This window comes from Ochlerotatus camptorhynchus, unplaced genomic scaffold (genome assembly GCF_037179485.1).
Source record: "Ochlerotatus camptorhynchus isolate MF236.1 unplaced genomic scaffold, CSIRO-AGI_Acam_v1.1 ptg000081l, whole genome shotgun sequence".
In the NCBI taxonomy this organism is placed as follows: Eukaryota; Metazoa; Arthropoda; class Insecta; order Diptera; family Culicidae; genus Ochlerotatus; species Ochlerotatus camptorhynchus.
The window spans coordinates 1432270-1453011 of NW_027040571.1; the positions used below are offsets into that span (position 1 = coordinate 1432270).

General features: G+C 38.4%; 1 protein-coding gene across 1 annotated transcript in view; it reads right to left on the reverse strand.

Moving 5' to 3' along the window:
- Positions 1-20181, reverse strand: part of LOC135698023 (uncharacterized) — a 124394-nt gene extending 104213 nt beyond the window's left edge. The window contains exon 1 of the mRNA XM_065217895.1: positions 20146-20181. The gene's annotated coding sequence lies outside the window, so the exon portion shown is untranslated. The remainder of the gene's footprint in view (positions 1-20145) is intronic.
- Positions 20182-20742: the final 561 nt, after the last annotated feature.

Sequence of the window (20742 nt, forward strand, 5' to 3'; positions counted from 1 at the left end):
GAGAAAAATCAGTTTTTTTTTATTGTTAAGATGCTTAACAACCCCCATTTTTACTGTAAATTACTCAAATAGCATGAATTCCATTGCTGTGAACCATGAATTTCGGTTTGATTTCATGTTAATCGACAAAAATGTTTTGACAGTAAATTTCATGGTTACAAGGACAGTAAAAATCATTGTATTTTTATTGGATTTTGTTTACGGGACGTCATTAGATTTTTTCCGTCCTATAGACCAGTAAAAATAATCCAATAAAAATAAAATGATTTTCATTATCATTGTAACCATAATATTCACTGTCAAAACATTGGACATTTTTGTGCATTACCATAAAATCACAACGAAATTCATGGTTCACAACGATGGAAATCATGGTAATTGAGAAATTTACAGTAAAAATGGGGGTTGTTAAGCATCTTAACAATAAAAAAACTGATTGTTCTCGAACAAATTTGATCTCACAACAAGAATTTTCATTTTTTGAGCATTGTATCGTTAAAAATAGATTTTTTATTATAATCGGTACAAAAATTTAACAATGTATTTTCATGTACTCGAATTTCAAAAGTAAAAACTTTTTAAGCATCTTAACAATATAAAAAACTTTTCGTTGTTTGAGCATTGTATTAACAATCAATACGAAACTAACGATTTTAAATTGGCTCACTATTTGACGAGCCTATTGGTCCCAAGCAAACGATTAACGTACCCCATTATAGTCGAAATTCTAGTACTACGCAATGTTTGTTTTGATTCGCTATGAAAGTTTGACAGATAAAATGAGGGGTTATTGGTTTTTCTTATGTTTCGAGGGTGAATCGATTAGCTTGGGACCGAATATAGTACCAGAGCTGAGCCAAAAAGTTGAGCACGTTATTTTGGGCCCTTCTAGTCTTAGATTTACCTCTATGATTGTATCGTTAAAAATCGAAATCTATTTTTTCTCCCGTACAATAATTTAACAATAAATTTTGATGTACTCAAAATTCAACAGTAAAAATCATTGTAATTTCGTTGTTTTATTATAATTATTTTTTTTTTCGGGGATGAAGGCAAATATGAATTGGAAAAATGGATTTAAAGGCAGTGATCCTTAGTTTTTTAAATAAATGGGTATGAACATTTATAATTTTCGCTCTTTAAAACTGCATGTTGTATTTTTTAGTTAAAGTATCAAACCAAATATATAATTAACTAGTTTACGCCCAGATCATAGATATATTTGATGTTTTCTGCTCGATAGGCCCATAATGATCGATTAGGTCGAAGTAGTTATCTACCCTATAGCGATATTTATCTAATGGAAAACAAAGCACAACGAAGCTAATCAAATTGTTGGTAGGTGTACCTCGTCTCGGTGTTTGAAATAGAATGATCATGTCTAATTTTATTTAATGAGCTAGTCCGTAAAGCTCATTAAATAAAATAAGCCTGATTCTAGATGATACACGAAAATAAATGTTCAGAGCCTAACGCGTTAGTAGAAGGGAAGGATTCGGGGTTTTTACTAGTGGGACATGTATAACCGCTTAAGTCCCAATTTTATCTAAGGTTTATTTTAGGGAACTTTTTTTTATAGAATTCAGCTATAATAGTACAAACCAATGAAAACCCCGAAAATCTATTTTTTTGTGTGATGATCTAGGACATCCAAGTTATTCTGAAGTTTAGACATTCATCATTAAAGGATCCACAGAGACTCAAAGGAGATGTTATTCAACGAAACGTGTTCAAACGACAACAAAACACACAGTATGAAATCAAAAACAGCATTTAACTATATGATCTTCAAATCATCCTGAAGAATTGATCTTGAAGTTCTACATGCTCAATTAAGTTTTTCTCTCTCTCTTCGGAGACGAGCCAGCCAACGGCTGAAAGTCTCCTTAATAAAGATATAAAAAAAAAAGTTTTTCTCGATGTCCCAAGGTATGACTCCAGGGAGCATTGTGAGCGCTCATTACATAAGGCGATATATAGCCATTCCATAGCAACACCATATAGTGGTTGTCCGAATTTCGTATAAATTGGAAGTTTTGTTCTTTATCGCAAAACATTAGACCCGTATTTTTTATTTTGTCATTAAGGTGAAAGTGGCCTAAAAATCGATTTTTTTTTTCAAAAATGACTTTTTGAAATAATCTATAACTTTTGAACCACTGCAGTGCACTGGGTCGATTTCAAAGATCAAAATAACAAATGAAAGGTTATCAAAAATATTTAGATTTTTTTTTATGGTTTTCATTAATTTTAGATGGAGAACGCAATTTTTTTTTAAATATATTTTTCCTTGAAAATTTAGACAACATTAAAAAATTCTGCGATGTGTTTTTTTCTCGTTTTTGAGTTATATTTTTTGTGTGTTCATGGATCGAGTAGAGTGGAGACGACTTCTTCGGACAGCAGAGGACATCAAGGCCATACTCTGATTGGTAAGATAAGTAAAGTCAGTGGATGTAAACATTAGGCTGATGAAATGTCACTCCACAGTGCTCAAACGGCTTAAAATCAGGTCCTGATTGGCCTTTCCATATTTGTATTAATTTCAATAGAAAGTGACTGACTGACTGAAAAAAGTACTAAATGTACACGTGTGAGCTATACAGTGCGTGTCAAAACTATAAAACTTGCAAAATCATTCTGTTTAAACTATGAAGCTTTGTATCTCTTTCGTTTACCAATCAGATTTTATTAAATTTTTAGGGATTTTGGACGAACTATCCTCCCGTAGTTCACAAAATTTCACACAATTTTAATGATAAACTTTAAAGATTATGGTGATTTTTTAATATCGGACATCGATCTTTTACTTCACCGTTTGAAAAATGTATATAAATTTCTGCGATATAAAGCGCTCACGCTAAATTCGATGGAATTCATGTAAAATGACAGGCTATTTTCGGCAACCTAGAATGAAACCGAAGACAACAAATCAAGAAGACTGGCAACTCTTCCATTTTCTCATACGAACGCTATAAGACAGGTACAATCGCGTCATCTGCCGCTCAAAGGTAAATGCTTCGAACGAATTTGATAGCAAAGATTACATCCTCAGACGAAGGGTTTGTGTATTTGCTCATTTTTCTATGCGTTGCTTTCACCTTCTGCTGCTGATTTTGAGTTGCCGATGAAAGAACAGCTGTTGAACACGCAGCTCAAATAGAAAGATTGCCCAATAAAAATATGTTGCCCACAATAGTCGCTCTCACTAGAGAAGATTGGAGCTTTGTAAAAGCGTTTCAAAACAGTTTTTGACAATTCTTTCGAATGATATTGTTAAAGCAGCTGGCAGCACTCGTTTGAAATATTTCAATTTTGGCTTTAAGATAAGATAATATTTAAAAAACACAAAAGTCTGAATGACAAAAAAAATTCAATCGTTGAATTTTGAAAAATTTAAAAAGTTTAAATTACTATAGTTTTTATAAATTTTCAGTGTGCCAAATATAATAATTTTGTGAACAAATTTGTGTGAAATGTTGTGGTTATATTCATCAGTGTTAAGATCATTTATTTGCAATTGTTTGTGCAAGAATATCAACAACATGAAGACAAATTACTTTTTCAGTGAGAGACCTCCCATATTACCAATCGGTGATATGCCACGTAGCAGATTTAGTCACGAATAATCCTGGTGAAAACAAATATGTGGTTGTCAAGGAGCGATTTATTTCCCGTTACCAAGTTTCGGCACAAGGACGTTTGGAATGACTTCTGGGAGATTATGATTTAGGGGCCGTTCATAAGCCACGTAGACTTTCTAGGGGAGGTAGAAAAAGTCTACGCTAGTCTACGACAGGTGAGGGGCGTATTTGACAAAGTCTACGTAGCTCAAACTTGTTTTCCAAAATATCCGATTTCTCATAAACTACAAATAAAAATCCCTGTATATATGGTCAATGGTAGAGATGGGCGATCCGCTCCTCTAAAGTGAGCTGATGATCCGCGGTTCATTTTTTAGGAACCGCAGCTCATCAGGTCACTGATATCACAGTAAATCCATTCAATCCATCACTCATAGCGGAACTTTTCAAAAATGTACTCATTATTCCAATTACGCATTGAACAGCCACCGCGTAAACCAAGACGCGCGGGTAATACAACATGTGCCTACTGATCGACAGCACCAACGGTAAAAGCAAACTTCCAAGCGTCTGATACACACTTAGAAATACCTAATCTTACACGTGACGGAATCCATCTTTGACATAAAGGATGAGACGTAAACAAACATGTCATGTAAAATTAAGTGCTCCAAGACTGAAAAGTTTGAAAGTACATTTGATTGAGCTGAATTTCGCGTCTATTATGACTCAATTTTATGTCAAAATTGACGCTCGTATATGTCAGTCTCAGAGCACCTAAAAATACATCAATTTTTCTAAGTGTGTAGGAGAGAGAGAAATACGTACATGTACTACACGATCTTAATTTTCTACTGGTAATCCAATTTATTTATGTACCCGGCTCTTATTGCTGATGTTATTCCTCCTGCATATGTGCTCTCACCTCTCCTCCCATCATTCTCTGGGGGAGCGGAAGATCCGCACAAAAGCAAATAACCGAAAAGCGAAATGCAGCTCTCCAGTTTATCAGCTCAGCTCCGGATTCGAATCATCGACTCGAATGATTCACTGAGAGCCGTTTAGGATGACAACTCTCGGACCCGTGCAGCTCTTTGGATCTTTTTTTCTCTCTCTCGATTCTTTATGATTCAGCTCCGGATCCGGATCTGAGCTGATGATCTGGAGGTGATGCCGAGAATAATGAGAGAAATTATGCTGGAGAATTAACATCAGAAATAAAATTTGAATGTAGACTGGATTGCATAACTTGAGAAAAGGCGTAACATCGTGTGCCACGATGTCAATCATATCATCGCGTGTGACATAGGTGTAGCTCTCTCGCATACATTTTTTGTTTTACTGCTATGTTGTTGGCACATTTTGCGCGCATTTTAGTTTACGCGATGGTTGATCAGTTGTTGTGTAAGTAGCGTTTTACATTGAAAAGTAAGGCCATGTTGTAAGGTACGGATTTATTGGTTTAGACTACTTTTACGATTTTATGCAGTTTTAAGCACTAAAACCACTAATTAATTTTCCGATTTTGAATTTGTGTCATAATTTCTAAAATTCCAATGTGAGCTGAAAAGCTCTTCAAAAGAATCGAATCCCTTTAGTGAGCTGGATGGGTTTTATCATCTCAGCCAGATGAGCTGTTTTGCCCACCTCTAGTCAATGGCAGGCTCGCAATATTTTGCTCTTAAAAATAAATACGCTAATGTGTTTATTTTTCGTATTTTATTCTACCATGCATTCAAGCAGTGCAGTTGGTGCTGTAGACGACACTTACTGTATACCACGCTATTATATCAACTGGGACAAACCCCTTTGTCTCTATAGCAGTATATAGAGTCAGCGGCTATACCTGTCACTAACACTATCACATAAGAGACGGGATCGATGGTTGCTCGTCACACGATTAGTCTTCCCGCGACCTCTGAGCTGGCTACCTACGTTATCACAGTTGGTATTTGGTAAACAAAATCTATTTTACTTCTAACGGCACCAGTGGTGTAGCGGTGAGCGTGATTTCCTCTCACCTCACCCAGAGATGTTATGCCTCAGAAAATCCCGGCGTCGCCCACTGGGATTGAACCTTGAACCCAGGCCTCCTGCTGGGGTGAGAGTAATCGCATTCATAAGCTTTAAAATTTTCACAAAAGTACAAGCCGGAATAACTAATAGGGGAAATGGATGTAATGTCGGTATAAATGCCCCTAATTTGGGCCCATACATAAATTCAGCAATCGACTAAATTTTCAATACCGACCAAAAATAACCATTAGTACCGTCCCAATGACACGTTCATCTAGATAAAATTGATAAACAGCAGATTTTTAACAATGGGCCCAATCTTAGATCCATAGGCCAACATTAGAGCCATTGCCCCTATATATCCTGCAAAAGTTGATTTAAAATTATGAATACAATATCATCTGAGACGAGTTTGATTATTTTGCATAATTTGTAACGCTTTTCTTTTACTCAAGAACTCCGATTTGAGCGTTACATTGTCTTAGTCCCTGCCGTTGAAATTTGGTTTAACCTATGTTAGCCTCCAAACGACTTGAGCGCCACTCCGATTTGGAGGTCGTTTGAGGAATGTTTGGTTCAGGGATCCCCGACCTGAAACTCTGATTCTCAAGGCGAGTTATTGTTGTTACCAAATCGAATTCTACGACGTACGGAAATCTTGAGTCCAGTTCAAATTCAATTCGTGGACCTAGTCAAACACGACGTAAATTAAAAAGTTAACCGACTTACTTGAGTTACCCTTAGTGAAAAGAAAAAAAAGAAAACCTTTCATGGTTAAGAATAGATTTAATACGACCGATAAACAATTAAGTCCTAGCGAATTTCAGCTTAAAAGAGTTAGATCTATTTATCTTCGAGCTCATTATCTTTTCAGGGTGCACAGTTCTTACCCTAACACCAGGTGTGCACTAATTTGTGTGGTAACGTTACCTTTCTTATTGCGACCGTCGAGTACCTGCATGTAACGATGTTCCCGTTGTACCGTTTTCCGAGGCTTGAACCTTAAACGTGTTCGAAGCTCGACAGTTTAACGCTTCAGCGAGGATGGATGGTGGGTGTCTCGACTAGCTTCGAATTTACTCTGCTTAACTGACTAATTCGAGTAAGTGAATTCCAGGAGTAGAGTTGTCTCCGGTCGAGCGTGGAATGTTCGTGTTTCAGCCACTACCGTGTTGGCTTATCGATACGTATGCTGCCCGCCGTACACGGAAAGATCTTCTCGTGTCGACTCGTCCAACAAGAGTCCAACACCGACGTCGAACCAGACGCCGATACCGACATGGACGTTAATGGGCTTCCTGTGCTTTTCACAAGGTTTAGTTTACGGTTTGCCTAATTCAATCATACGGTTTGCCCCGACCTTTAGCGTAATAGTTATTGCGTAGTTATGGCGATCTCATAATTCGAGTTCCAAAACTAATCGATAAACTATTTATTCCACACTGCTTTGGCACAAATCTTTTATGAACATTTTCACTAGAACTCACTTCTTCTAATATATTAAATTTTCCGAAAACACGTCTTAATAAACTGAACATTCCACTAAAAGTGAGGCAAGCCATAGTTCTTTGTTCACAAAGAACCCTGATTTTTATTAGACGAACAAATTTGGTTCTGCCCTTGAGCTGACCTTTTGAAATATTTTGCGCCGCAATATTGTGGATTATTAAAATAGAAGTATATCAACTCCCGTGATAATCAGAATGAAACAAATCGAGCAGTAGAGGAAATGAGAAAAAAAAACAGGTCAAGCAGAATGTTGTTTTTCCCGTCTGTAGGCTAATCAAAGGCGCAAACAAATTCAAACTATAAAGTCAATCAAATAGGGTTCTAAACTTATCGTTACAAATTTAAGGGGGTGGAGGAGGGGATTCAAAAAAGTCCACTATAATCTAAAAAGGGAGAGGGAGGGGTTTAAAAGTATCCAATTTTGGTCTACGTGAACGTGGATTATGAGACCAACTCATCTTCTCGCCAAAATGCAAGTGCTGAGCGCCGGCTTGAATGTCACGAAAGATCCAACGAATAATGTTGTTCTTGTAACAAATGCCTGCGAATGTAAAAGCAGTGCTTCGTAACAAATGCCTGCGAATGTAAAAGCATCGGAAAACTTGCTGAAATTTCCGACAAAATTCTGTAATATTCGGTTTCATCACAAGTCGCAGCAACTTCCTGTGCACCGGAAGTACAACCGATACCTGAACTACAAGTCCAGATTGCATCATTGACCGCCTAAGTCCGCCAATTCAAGACAGATCGACTTGGAGAATCTCCGGAGACGAACCAGCCCAGGGCTGAAAGTCTCCTTAATAAAGATATACAAAAAAAGATTTCGAGATCCAAGCGTACACAGCAAAAAAATAATTTTGATATCACGTCAAAGTGGATGCACTACAATCATGTCGAAAATATGATGTAATATTACTTGCTAAAAAGGACAAAATTATCATTAATACAATGCATGAACTGACATTACGCTGCTTTTACTGCATTTGTTTATTTATGTGGTCATAAAAATTACATAAAATTTTCGACATGATTGTAGTGCATCCACTTTGATGTGATATCAAAATTATTTTTTTGCTGTGTACTGGGAATGATGTTAGCCTCCCACCCCGAGTTCAGATTGATGGTTACGAAATCGAGGTGGTCGACGAGTTCGTGTATTTGAGCTCACTGGTTACCGCCAAAAATGATACCAACAGCTGTCATTTGACAATGAGAAAACAGGTCCTCTCACTACCTATCATTAGATTTCTTATTATTTTCCAATGACCAAGCACTCATGAGAATAATTCTTATGCGGTTGTAGCATCAACATTTCTAACTGATTTAGATGAATTAAAGCAAACAACCGTATGTAACCGGTAAAGTGAATATATTATTAAGATTTCCTCGGTACAAGTAACTTTAAAAGCAATTAATGAGTTTGTAATAACGATGATCTTAACAGTGTCACGTTTTGTCATGACAAAAAATTCGATGAGATTTTGAAGAAAATCTCTATCATCGTTTTCTCATCCGATGATAGTGACTGAAGTATCTCTGTAAATATTGCGTGAGATCTTTCATTGAAAATGACATTTGCCCTGACCAGCAGAGAAATTCAAAGACGCATTATGGCAGGGAAGCATGCCTACCTTGGACTCCGGAGGACGTCGATTAAAATTTACCGCCGCACGAAGTTCACTGTCTACAAGACGCTGATTAGACCGTTGGTCCTTTACGGCCACGAGACCTGAACTATGCTCGTGGAGGACCAACGCACCATTGGTGTTTTCGAACGGAAGGTGTTGCGTACCATCTACGGTGGAGTCCAGATGGATGACGGAACGTGGAGGAGGCAAATGAACCACGAATTACACCAGCTGCTGGGAGAACCACCCATCGTCCAAACTGCGAAAATTGAGCAACTACGGTGGACTGGGCACGTCGTAAGAATGCCGGACGACGGCCCAGTGAAAAGGGTCCTCGAAAGCGATCCATGTATGTGTGTACGTATGTATGCATGTATGTATGGAAATAACGATACCTGTTGGGGTCACAGAAAATCCGGTAGCCGAGCTCATATTCGTCAATATCTCAGGAGTTTGATATTTAAATTTCGTTGATAGGGTAGAGCGCTACTTCGTCGTAATCGCCCATTTCCGTTCTATCGATCAGAAAAGATCAATAATATCAAGGATTTCACCGTGCACAAATCAATAATAGGTTTGTTCCGATGCGCTAGTTCATTAGATACAACATAAATCCTGTTAGAGCGAATTGTGCGAATATTTACGCTCATTGTTCTCAAAACAAAAGAAGCGCTCCTAGCAAATCCACTTTTTCTACGCTTATCGTTGGACGAAGAAAATCTAATGGCGTTTCAATGCATTCCCAAGCAACATTGCAAGTTTTATCGATGATTTAAAGCATTCTACAAGTCTAATTCATGGTCTACAGAACCCTCATAAAACCTTAAATGTTACTTGGGTTAGGACGGAATTGAAACTCGTAGAACGAATTTAGAATCAAGAAGCAGTGTTAGATTTTAGACAATATCTCAACAGTTTGTGTTTCTTTATCAAATATAACGGTACGTATGGAAAGGTTAATAAATTTGCAAGTCATTTTTGACAGAAATATTCCATTTTTTGTTTAAACTCGTTCTGAAAAGAGAGGTGAAGCGCGGGTTGTGCTTAGTAGGACGGAAATTAGATCAAAAACCCTACATTTTGGATAAATTTTAATGTTCTAAAAATTTCGTAACGATTTGTTCACAAACAACAGCGATACAAGGTACACAGAAAAAAAAAATCTGAATTTTAACTATCGCGTAAAATCTCCCTCCGTTTAATTTTGTGCTATACTTGGCATAAACAGCGAAATCGTTTGAAAGCTTGCAACAATATTGCTAATTCATGCGATATTGCGCTTAAATTTACAAGAAATATCGCGTAAATTTGGCCTGGGTTCAATCCCAGTCGGCGCCGTCGGGATGTTCTGAGGCATAACATCTCTGATCACGCCTTCCTGCGGAAGGGAAGTAAAGCCGTTGGTCCCCGGTTCATGAATTGATGGATCGATAGGTAGGGTCCAGGTGTAGGAGCTGCCTCCCTGGCGTCGGTAGCATTGGTGCTCAGCACGGAAAACAAGATCGACGGAAAACAAACCAAAGGGAAAAAAAAAAATCGCGTGAATTTATGCCAAATCTAGGGTTTATTTAATTGCGCTATATCTCGCAGAAATTTAAATGCATTTTTTGAACGGTGTATGCTCTGAATCAGTTTTCAACGAAATAATTAAATAATTGGGAGGATGATCACAATTAGGAACCGTTTGAGCACTGTACACACACACTTAGAAATAACTTATTTTACACGTGACGGAATCGATATTTGACATAAAGGATCAGACGTAAACAAATACGTCATGTAAAATTAAGTGCTTCGAGACTGAAAAGTTCGTTACTCGACGAAAAGTACTGTTCGCGCGACTCGCTAATCTTCAGGTTCCTTCGGACACACTGTAAAATAACGCGGCGGACTTCAAATTACCAAAAATACTTTATTGCGCGAACAAAATACATTTATTTTTTGAGGTACTGCAAGACGTGTTGTACAAGCGACGGTCTATTAGCCTCTATTTTCTTAAATAATCCTCTATGTGCACTATCAGCTGACCGGCTACAGCTGCTGACGATCGAGAAGCGATCGGGATAAAAGACCTGTTCGCACACTACTGTTATCTATCGATTGTTTCCTAAAGTGAAACAGACCGAGAGCCTACACGGAGATGAAAAAGTACACAAAATTAAGTACTTTTCCCTCAATTCCCGGGTTCAGCCCAATAACCCAAATGTGAGTAAAAAATTTAACACCAGCAAAAAAAATACCTACTCTTAAGTTTAATTTACGTAATTTTGAGAAAATGCAATTTACTCATAAGTAACTTATTGGGCTGAACTATATCATTGGGTCGAATCTTTCGTTCCTTCTTTGACAACAATAACGGATGCAAGTGAGAGACTCAACTCAAAATTAAGTAAAAAGACCTCAAGTTTTGGGTGATATTTTTACTCCGTGTACGTGAGGATAACAAATATAACAGTAGTGACGAACTGCGTTGGAACCCGTTTGGTCACTCATTTGCCAATTAACCCTGTTCTGATTGACCATATACGTTCGATTGAATTGAATTTCACATCTGTTATGACTCAATTTTATGTAAAAATTTACGCTCGTACATGTCAGTCTCAGAGCACCTAAATTTACATGATTTTTTCTAAGTGTGAATGCATCATAAAGGCAAAAAATGCCGGCGCCGGTGGTGCAGTGGTAAGCGTGACTGCTTTCTCACCCCAATGGGTCTGGGTTCAATCCCAGCCGAAGTCGGTGGGATTTTTCAGAGGCATAAAAATCTCTGGTCACGTCTTCCTTCGGAAGGGAAGTAAAGTCGTTGGTCCCGGCCCATGTGTGTTGAATGGGTGCGATATCCTACGCAGGTTCCTTCCTGCAAATTCGATTGCCTCCAATGGATGGCAATCGATGTCCGTCGGTAATTGGCTAAAAATCACATTAATAAAGATCTGAAAAAAAAACATTTAATCACCGGTTTTTTGGTTACCTTCTAGCACAGACAAACAGACATAACACATTGAATATTTCTCACTGCAAAACATCGTCGCTAAAGCATTACCGCCATCTGTTGAGTACACTGTGGTGGGTAGTACGCTGAACAGATGGCGGTAGTGTGTAAACGTCAAACTCAAGAGAAATGACTATGCGCGCCACAGGTGGCGGTACTACCAACTATGATACTTTTAAATTGACCGTTAAATGCTTGTTCGATGAACAACTTCCGAGAGTTATGTCTGTTTGTCTGTGCTTCTAGTCTCATCTGTGGAGTCCAAGTGAAAACATGAGACGCATAGCATCAGCAACATATTGCTATAGCAATATATTACATCAAGCATCCCTTCATCCCCATATCAACCACACGCATGCTTCATTAGGATTAATCCTACCGATCATTGGCGAAAATGGCAACAACATCATCAAGGCCCCCTTCATCGAAGGCTCCAATATATCTATTCCTTTGGTGACATGCTGTCCCAGCTGAATGCAAGAATTACTTTTCAAATAGCCGCATCTGCTTTTGTAAACATAGATTCAATCGTCAATTTGACGCAATCTAACACCAAACATATTGTTCGACAAATTGACGGTTGAAACGTTGTCTACAAAAGTAAATTCGACTACTTGAAAATTTACTCTTGAATGGTCAACCGAACTGGGGAATAACCATAACAGCAGACCTCAGACACCACAGGGACCGATATTAGCATCGACTATGGCCTAGTTGTAGACGGGTTGGCTGGTTCACTCAACATATGCATGGTGTTGTTGCTGTCATTTTTGATTTTTTGGTGGAAATTTTTTTCTACTCTGCGATATAATCTTGGTTTTTTTTTTTCATTGAGCCTGGTACAAGGAGGAAAGGAGCATGGATCATCCATGCACTTCCACCGACCGTTTTACGTGCTATAGATATACGGTATTGTTAGTGTGTTAGTGTGTTGTTAGTGGAAGATGAGTTTTGATGCTGTTGCAAAGGAGGCTGTGCTCATTCGTATGAATGATGATTCTGAACGAATAAGTCATGAGAAACAAAATGTGGTGGAGATGCTAGAAAGATTTCATATGATGAGTTGTAATAAAATAGAAGTCATTTTGGTGGAGATGATCAACAAGAGGATAGGAAATATTTGTTGATTGCTATACATGGTAGGAACGATTTATTGATTTGCGATTATAGTATTAAATGTACTGCGTTAATAGCATTGCTAATTCATAATACATTTTTTTTTAATGCCAGTTGGAAGAAAAACGACCAAGCTCGCTTGTGTCTTTTCCCCTCGTATCAAACAATACGGATAATTATGAGGTTCTCCGTGGATGATTACCAATCTGGGTGAAAACCATCCTACAGTGATTGTTTTCCATCGATCGGCTGTACGGAATGAGCATGAATTAGTTGCCAACAATGCGACTATCATTTGCCAGCTGGAGGAGTAAACAACAATTCCAGACTATTTCCTACAAAGTTTGTTAATCGTTCCGCCAGATTTGCCGCATCTTCAGGCAGAAGAGTAGAATAACAACTATACCAGAGAGGTACATAGCACTCATAACTCTTGTCACGTTCTGCGGAGCTACACGCGCTGCACGAGTTGAGATTCTCCACAACACAACACTAAAAGCACTCCTGTTATTTACGCTTCCGCAATAAACCGACGGCAAACCGGCCAAAGCGAGGATAGTAAAACATTCCATCCCACCAGCCATCATGCAACTATCGTACCAGTTCTCGCATCCTCCGTTAGTCATTTCCGGAAATTGCCATCTGCTTAAGCATTTGCACCATCACCAGCACGTCTTCCTCAGCCCGGAGTCCGCAAAGCTCACCGAGGAGAAAAGGCTTTCTCACCCGAAAGGAAACAAATTCACGGTCCACTTGGTTCGAATGAACGCGTTGCGAAAGCTCCATCGCTATTGTCTACGACAAGTGGCTTCCTTAAACTGTTGCTCATGGCGAGATGAAAGATGCTGCTCGTGAAATTGCCGTTCCATTCGGTGCCAACTATACCGATGGTGTGAGGATGAGATGTTGCAGGGATGAAGTATGAAGGCAGGTGCGGAAACCACACAACACAAGAACTACTAGAACATGTCGTAGTCGTCCTTTGTCGGTCGGTCGGCCCTAGATTCTTCTCCCCATTGCGCGTTCAGTGAGCCGGTACCAATTTGCGGCTATTAGGTGCCGAAAACAGAAAGGAAAGGTTCATTATAGGTTTGTTGAATGATGGGGTGGTATTCCAAAATGTGATGAATAGTAACCGCAGACAATGGGAGTGATAATGAAGTTCATTGGTTTTATGGTGGCGATGGAAGCGTTTTCCGTATGGGACATGAGGTTTACTATCAAGCTTAGCTCAAACTAAGTTTTGTAAGGTTATATTTCTGTGATAGGTAGTATAGCAGTTGCTAAAACAAACAGATTTTTTTGTTTTTTTCGGAAAACAACAATCTCCCAGATAGTGTTCTGAATAGAAAGTATGGTATTTCGGTACTGAAGCGGTCAGTACAGGTAATGCCGGTAAATTACCGGTACCGAAGCGTTTTGGAGAATAAATATATATTCGTTGTAAAAAACCGGGAAAACCTTTATTATAAATTCAAACTTTTATCCTTAGACTTTATTCTGATCCCAAAAATATAATTTTAATGTGTAAATAATATTTAATGTATTTTTTTTTCATGCGACAACGCATTATAGTAGCGAAATTTCCAAAAACAGAAATTGCTCTCTCAGGGATCATTGAAACTGGAGCAGCTCTTGAGTCTTTTCAAATTTTTCCTTAACGGTAAAATTTTCAAAAACAGCTCCTTCATCTAAGTTTTACGATGATTCGTCCATCACGACCTCAACCTCATTCCTAGTATTCAGTCCTTTGAGTATCTCGTCAGCTTGTTGAGCTCTCAAACAACCAACGTCAAAAAACTACCCCATATCAAATCAAAATATGTTCTGGATAAAATGATTTTTTCATAGCTCGTCAAAACTTGAGAAGTGTGCGAATTATTTATTAGATTGATATATAGAAATTCTGTACATACATGACGGAGCTATGATAGTTTTAGCAATGGTAAGTATCATTTTTACGTCCTTTGCATAGTTTGTTGGCAATTATTTATTTTGGGAGGTAAGCTGTTCGAGCTTAAAATAAAGCGCTATGTCTGCTTCGTATAGTGTACAGTGTTGTCTGAACAAATACTCTATAGCTGCATTTATAGGTTCTAAAGGATGAATCATTTCTCTAACTAATTCCATTTCCTCGCCGATAAAATTCACCTTCATCTATCCTTCAAGGTCGATCATTGCTTTTTGTATCGCACTCCTGAGTTCACATATTCTTTTAAGCATGGCGATCAAGCAGTTCCACCTGGTCTTATAATCAGAAATCAAGATCAGTTCTGAAGAACGTCGTCATTTTCACCGGTAAAATGTGAAATAACAAAATTCAATCATATGGGAGTTATGCTTTAAAAAGGCATGAACTATATCTCGAGTTTCAGTGTTCACTCGACTGTCGACAAAAGCAGGCCACTCTCGATGTGTGCCACGCGATCGTCTGTTTTCTCGTCAGCAACCATTGTGCATTGTGTGGTCCTCCTCATCGTTCTTCATCGGCGGTTCTTTCGGTCGATGCGTCGTCGACTTTAAAAAGCAACCGTTTAGTGATGAGTGTGTGAGTGCTGACCACGTTTTGCGTCCATTGCTGCAATGGAAGCGCTCTGACCCTCGTTGGCGTAACTGCCATTCAATTAATCCACTGGAAGCTCCAGTTCTGATGGAGGAGGCTTTTTGGATACCGGAAGATAAAGTGTTTATTGTGTTGTACCTTTTGACTATATTTTTAAGATGTATTGTATAGTGACTAATAATCCACGGATCTGTAAAGTTAATTCGTTTGAGCCTTATCAAATAAGTTAATAAACAACAATAACTCGATTTTCCAAAATTAATATTACTATGCGAGTTTTATTGATGACCAGTACCGAAATTACCGGTATTTTCACATGCCAGTACCGGAAAATTGGCTGGGATTACCGGTACTACCGGAAAAACAACCCTAATAGTAGACCAAGGCCTTGTATTTAGTGTTTCGTAAATTGGGAAGATCATAAACAAAAACTTGCTAAAAGGACGAAAACATTTACTCCTTATCTGAAATGAATTCAAGTTGTCTGATGAGATAAACATCGATACGCTTCACATCCATAATTTAAATGTTTTGCAAGTCCGTACTAACCAACTTCGGGATTGTGCTATAGCAAAAATATATAATTCTTAGCAATGAATTATACATTCCAAATAATAACCCACTTAACAATAATATGTACTTTGACTATATGTTTTAGTATTACTTCTACGTGAAGTCTACGTGAAGCATCTAGAACACTAAGTTAAGAGTTAATAAGCATGAGCATGATTAACCGCCCACGGCTGCTACTCTGTTATTGCCAGATCAGCTGTAATTACACAGAGAACCAATAGGCGATGCTTGGGACTAGCAATCATCCTCAATGTGTAAAAACTGGTGATCTTAAATTAGGCAATACCAGCGCCGGCCGCGCCCGAACGCTTTGATAGAAGCCGAGAAATCCTATGTACTGCCACTAAGAATCACTGGGATTTTGGATAAGAGGGTAGGGTTTGCAGCAGGTTTCGTTTCGGTAAACGATAGGGAGGGGTTACTGTATAAATAAATAAAAAGGAATGATATCACCCAAATAATCAAGTGGAGCTGCACCAACAGTATCTGGCCTCCTTGTAGACTTTATGTGACACATCGCAGGTCGATATACAATTATAAAATATAAATTTATTTAAACTCAAGCTATACCGTATGCGTGATAATGTTTGCACCATCGTACAAATAAGGTTCCCGTTTCACCTGTGCATACAATGCCTTGGTTTTCTTTGCATGCACATAACCTATAGCTCATACCGTAGTAGCATAGAGGTAACTCTAAGACAAGTAGGTCCCGAAGAAACGTGTTCAACTTTTTGGCTCAGCTCTGGTACTCTCTTCGGTCCCAAGCTAATCGATTCACCCCTCAAAACATAGGAAAAACCAATAACCCCTCATTTTATCTGTCAAACTTTCATAGCGAATCAAAACAAACATTGCGTAGTACTAGAATTTCGACTAGAATGGGGTACGTTAATCGTTTGCTTGGGACCAATAGGCTAGTCAAGTAGTGAGCCAATTTAAAATCGTTAGTTTCGTATTGATTGTTGGTAGTAGGCTGTGTATAAAAGAAAATTATTTACTTAGTTTGACAGTTGCACCATGACGAAGTGGCAGCGTATTCGTGATTTGTCACACGCGCAAATGTCGCAAAAAGACATTTCATTTGCCGTGGGAGTGTCTCGGTGGACCGTCAAAAGGGTTTTAGACCGAGAAAAGAAAGGACAACTATCCGCGAAGGTGGCCACATGTCGTCTGAGGTCAGCTCGGGCTCCGAGGGTTATCGCTGCTATCAAAAGAAAGATTCGGGTGAATCCAGTGCGTTCAATAAGGAAAATGGCAAAGGAACACGGGATCAGTGACTTTACGGCACGGAAGATCATAAAGGAAGATTGCAGGGCGAAGTCGAGGGCACGGAAAAAAAACTCACATGATTACCAACCGCATCCGGGAGCTACAAGTTTACCGTCGATCCCGTATCAAATTTCAGAACCGACCGGTATGTTAGTTCTCTTCCAGTGAAAGACGTGGCCGACGAGCACAAGAACGTGTATCTGATCAAGTATCCTGCTAGTGTTATGGTGTTTGGATTGGTGGCTTCTGAAGGCAAAAAAATGGACCCGGTGTTCATTCCAGGAGACGACAAAGTCAACACGGAGGTCTACATCGGGGTTTTAAGTAAGTATGTTCTTCCGTGGATCAAAGAACAGTACGGTCCGAAGCCAAATGTTGTATTTCAACAAGATGGGGCTCCGTGCCACACCTCGAACCGCACTCAGAAGTGGTTGCAGGAACATCTTCCGTTCTGGGCGAAGGATATGTGGCCGCCATCCAGCCCCGATCTTAATCCGCTGGATTACTCAATATGGCGCGTCATGAAGGCCAAGGCCTGTTCTGAACGTCACCCGAGTACAGCAAGCCTCAGACAAACATTGACCCGTACCTGGAGAGAAATTGATCCAGACTACATTATTAGAACCTGCCGTGCTGTCCAGAAGCGTGTGGAGGCCGTAATTGCAGCAAGTGGAAACTCAATCGATGATTAACATAGTTTAAGACTCTGAGAAACATCTCCCTTTAAATAAAAAAAAACACGAAAACGAATTTTTTGAGATTTTTTTAAATTTTGACAATGGTGCAAACATTATTGATGAATCTACGCGAAACTGCACCAGTGCATGCGACACCGAGGTTTGAAATCCAAAACCACAAAACTGATGATGTACTAAAAAATATTCCATACGATTTGACAGGTAGCAAAAAGTCATTTTCATTTTCTTATCATTTCGATCTGCTGGTCGACCGTAACGTAGATTCATCAATCACGCATACGGTATATGAAATTTTAAATTGCATGGTATGATTGAACTCAACTTTAACTATTTAATGAATCCACAATTATAGTAAAGAATCCATTTGCTAAATAATCGAGGTTAATTGAGCATGCAAGAGTTATAAAAACAAATATCAATGAATAATTCTTGAAATACCAACACTCTGCAAAGGTGAAACAATTTAAAAAACATTGGCCAAATGTGTGATGATATTCAATTTATTCTTTGGGTAATCCAAATACTGAAAATCAAAGATCATATTATATTATAATGAAATAAAATGTAAATAACAATGATATGCTATGTGATACCCCTTCTGGTCCTTCAGAATCTGCAGGACAACTTTTTTCTGTAAATGAAAATTATATTTATTATAATGAGATTTTCAATGTGTGAAATAAAAATAATTTACTAGTCATGCAATTTATAATATATGTATAAAGAATGGAAAATAAACAAGTATTACAAAATACAAATAAGGTCGACTTAAGTTAACCTCAATACTTTCATTTGATTTTAACTTTTGATATTTTATTCGAATTGTAACAAACACTTTATTATGCACCATGGAATGGCTCAACGCAATATGGCATGCTTTTAAAAAAATTGGAAAACTTTAATAATGCATCAATAGTCAGAAAAATCGAGGTGCTTTTGACAGTTAACAGTTTGCATGCAAAAATCTTGCCTTCCGAGAAATTGTTTCCGTCAGCTGGAAAAACTACAATGAGATAAGCCACATCGTTTCATTAAAATTATTTTGATTAATGATTCAATTTCACGATCAGTCCAAAACGTCATCAACCCATCTTTTGATAACAAGTTTGATGTGGCAATTTCCAAAAGTTTACACCCTTATACAATCGCTTCCATGGTTCCCAAAAATCTCCAACCTCCGGGAGCTACCACCCAAATAACCAACCAACCAGTCAGTCATTAATTATTCCGTCTGATTAAATTATGATAAGTTCCGCTTGGGTTCAAATTTGCCTATTCTGACAAAATGAGGCGTGCCTATAATCATTAAATATTGAAGGATTGATGGAGGCAAAAACAAAACGGCGAAACAAAATTAACCTCGGCTCGGTTCGGTGGGTGCGTCAGTGAAAGAAAACACGGTCCTTTCGAGTTGTCCGTGATTTGCTGGCTCGTTACTGGTGGTGCGATGATGAGGACATCCAGCAACAGTGATCGATCGATTGGAAACTTATTTAAAGGCACACAAAGTGTGTTGCATAATAGCTTTTATACAGACTCAGGTTGAAGGCCAACATTAAGCATACCAAATTGATCGGTTGTAAAAGCGTTTCGAAATAATGCTTTTGACGGGTCTGACTTACAGAGTCAGTTTGTGTAATTAAGTACCTAATTCAATGAATATTTTATTAAATACATAGCTCGGATGTTACTTTTTCGACTGCTTTGTTGTCCTACATGCCTATTTTACAAACGTTGTTTTATGCTCCCGACAACAGGATTTCAGACATAATTCAGGCATCTACACTCCGGTCGGTGAGCACTTCGGTTGTTTGGCGTTCGCTAAGTAGAGGCGGTCAAATTTTTACCCACTTAGGGAAAACCTATACAGACACAGTGTCGAGCGAAAGGAGAGTGAATCTAACATGATTTTCCCTGGAAATGAACGTGACCTCGTTGTTGAGTGGTAGATTCAAGTGGAGCTGAGTAGTAGTGAAACAGCCGTTCGCTGCGGAGTAAATGGGAATCCGTTTGTGCTGGTTTACGAATTGAATTAAACAACTTTCAAGGGTAGAACTGTACAGAATTCAGAGCGCAGCAGTGTGATGGGGAAATAAATTAGATTTGTTTTTTCGAAAGATACTTTTGGGGCAAAACAATCAAATAAGAAAAATGAGCATTTGATGGAGATAAATTTAAAATAAACTATAATTACCGCCAGTTTTTGATTGGTGGTGAGCTCTTTGCCTCATATGATGCCTGAAATTAAAAAAAAATCAGTTTGTAAGTTACCCATTTACTGGAATACATATATTAAATAGAAGATTACTTTCAGCGGACACATACCGTCCGACGGCAGGATTACGAACAACATAGGTACGCGAATCAAGAAGGCTAGTGTAGCCTAGGCCTGAAGGGATATCTTGAGCTCAAATCAGATTAGTCAACACAGCGTGATCCGGATTTTCAATTCCTACTTGAAATAGCAAGCTGAACAATGCATTAGATCCTAAGTAACATTTATAAATTCTCTTCATCGATTTTCGTTCTCTTTCGTTAATAATTTGGGTACTGCACCGTTTCTTATCGTGTCTGTTGTTTAAAATGCTAGATAATAGCTTGATTAGCTAGGAATGTCTTAACATGGCCATGAGGATGCAAAGAGAAAGATGAAGAAGAGAATCTGTTAATGTTATTTAGGACCTAATGCAGCGTATCAGTGGATAATATTTAATAGCACCAAGGTCTTCGTTAACCGAAGATGCCTGTGGTACATAATTCCTGCTCAAGGCCTCACAATTGGATCATGAAC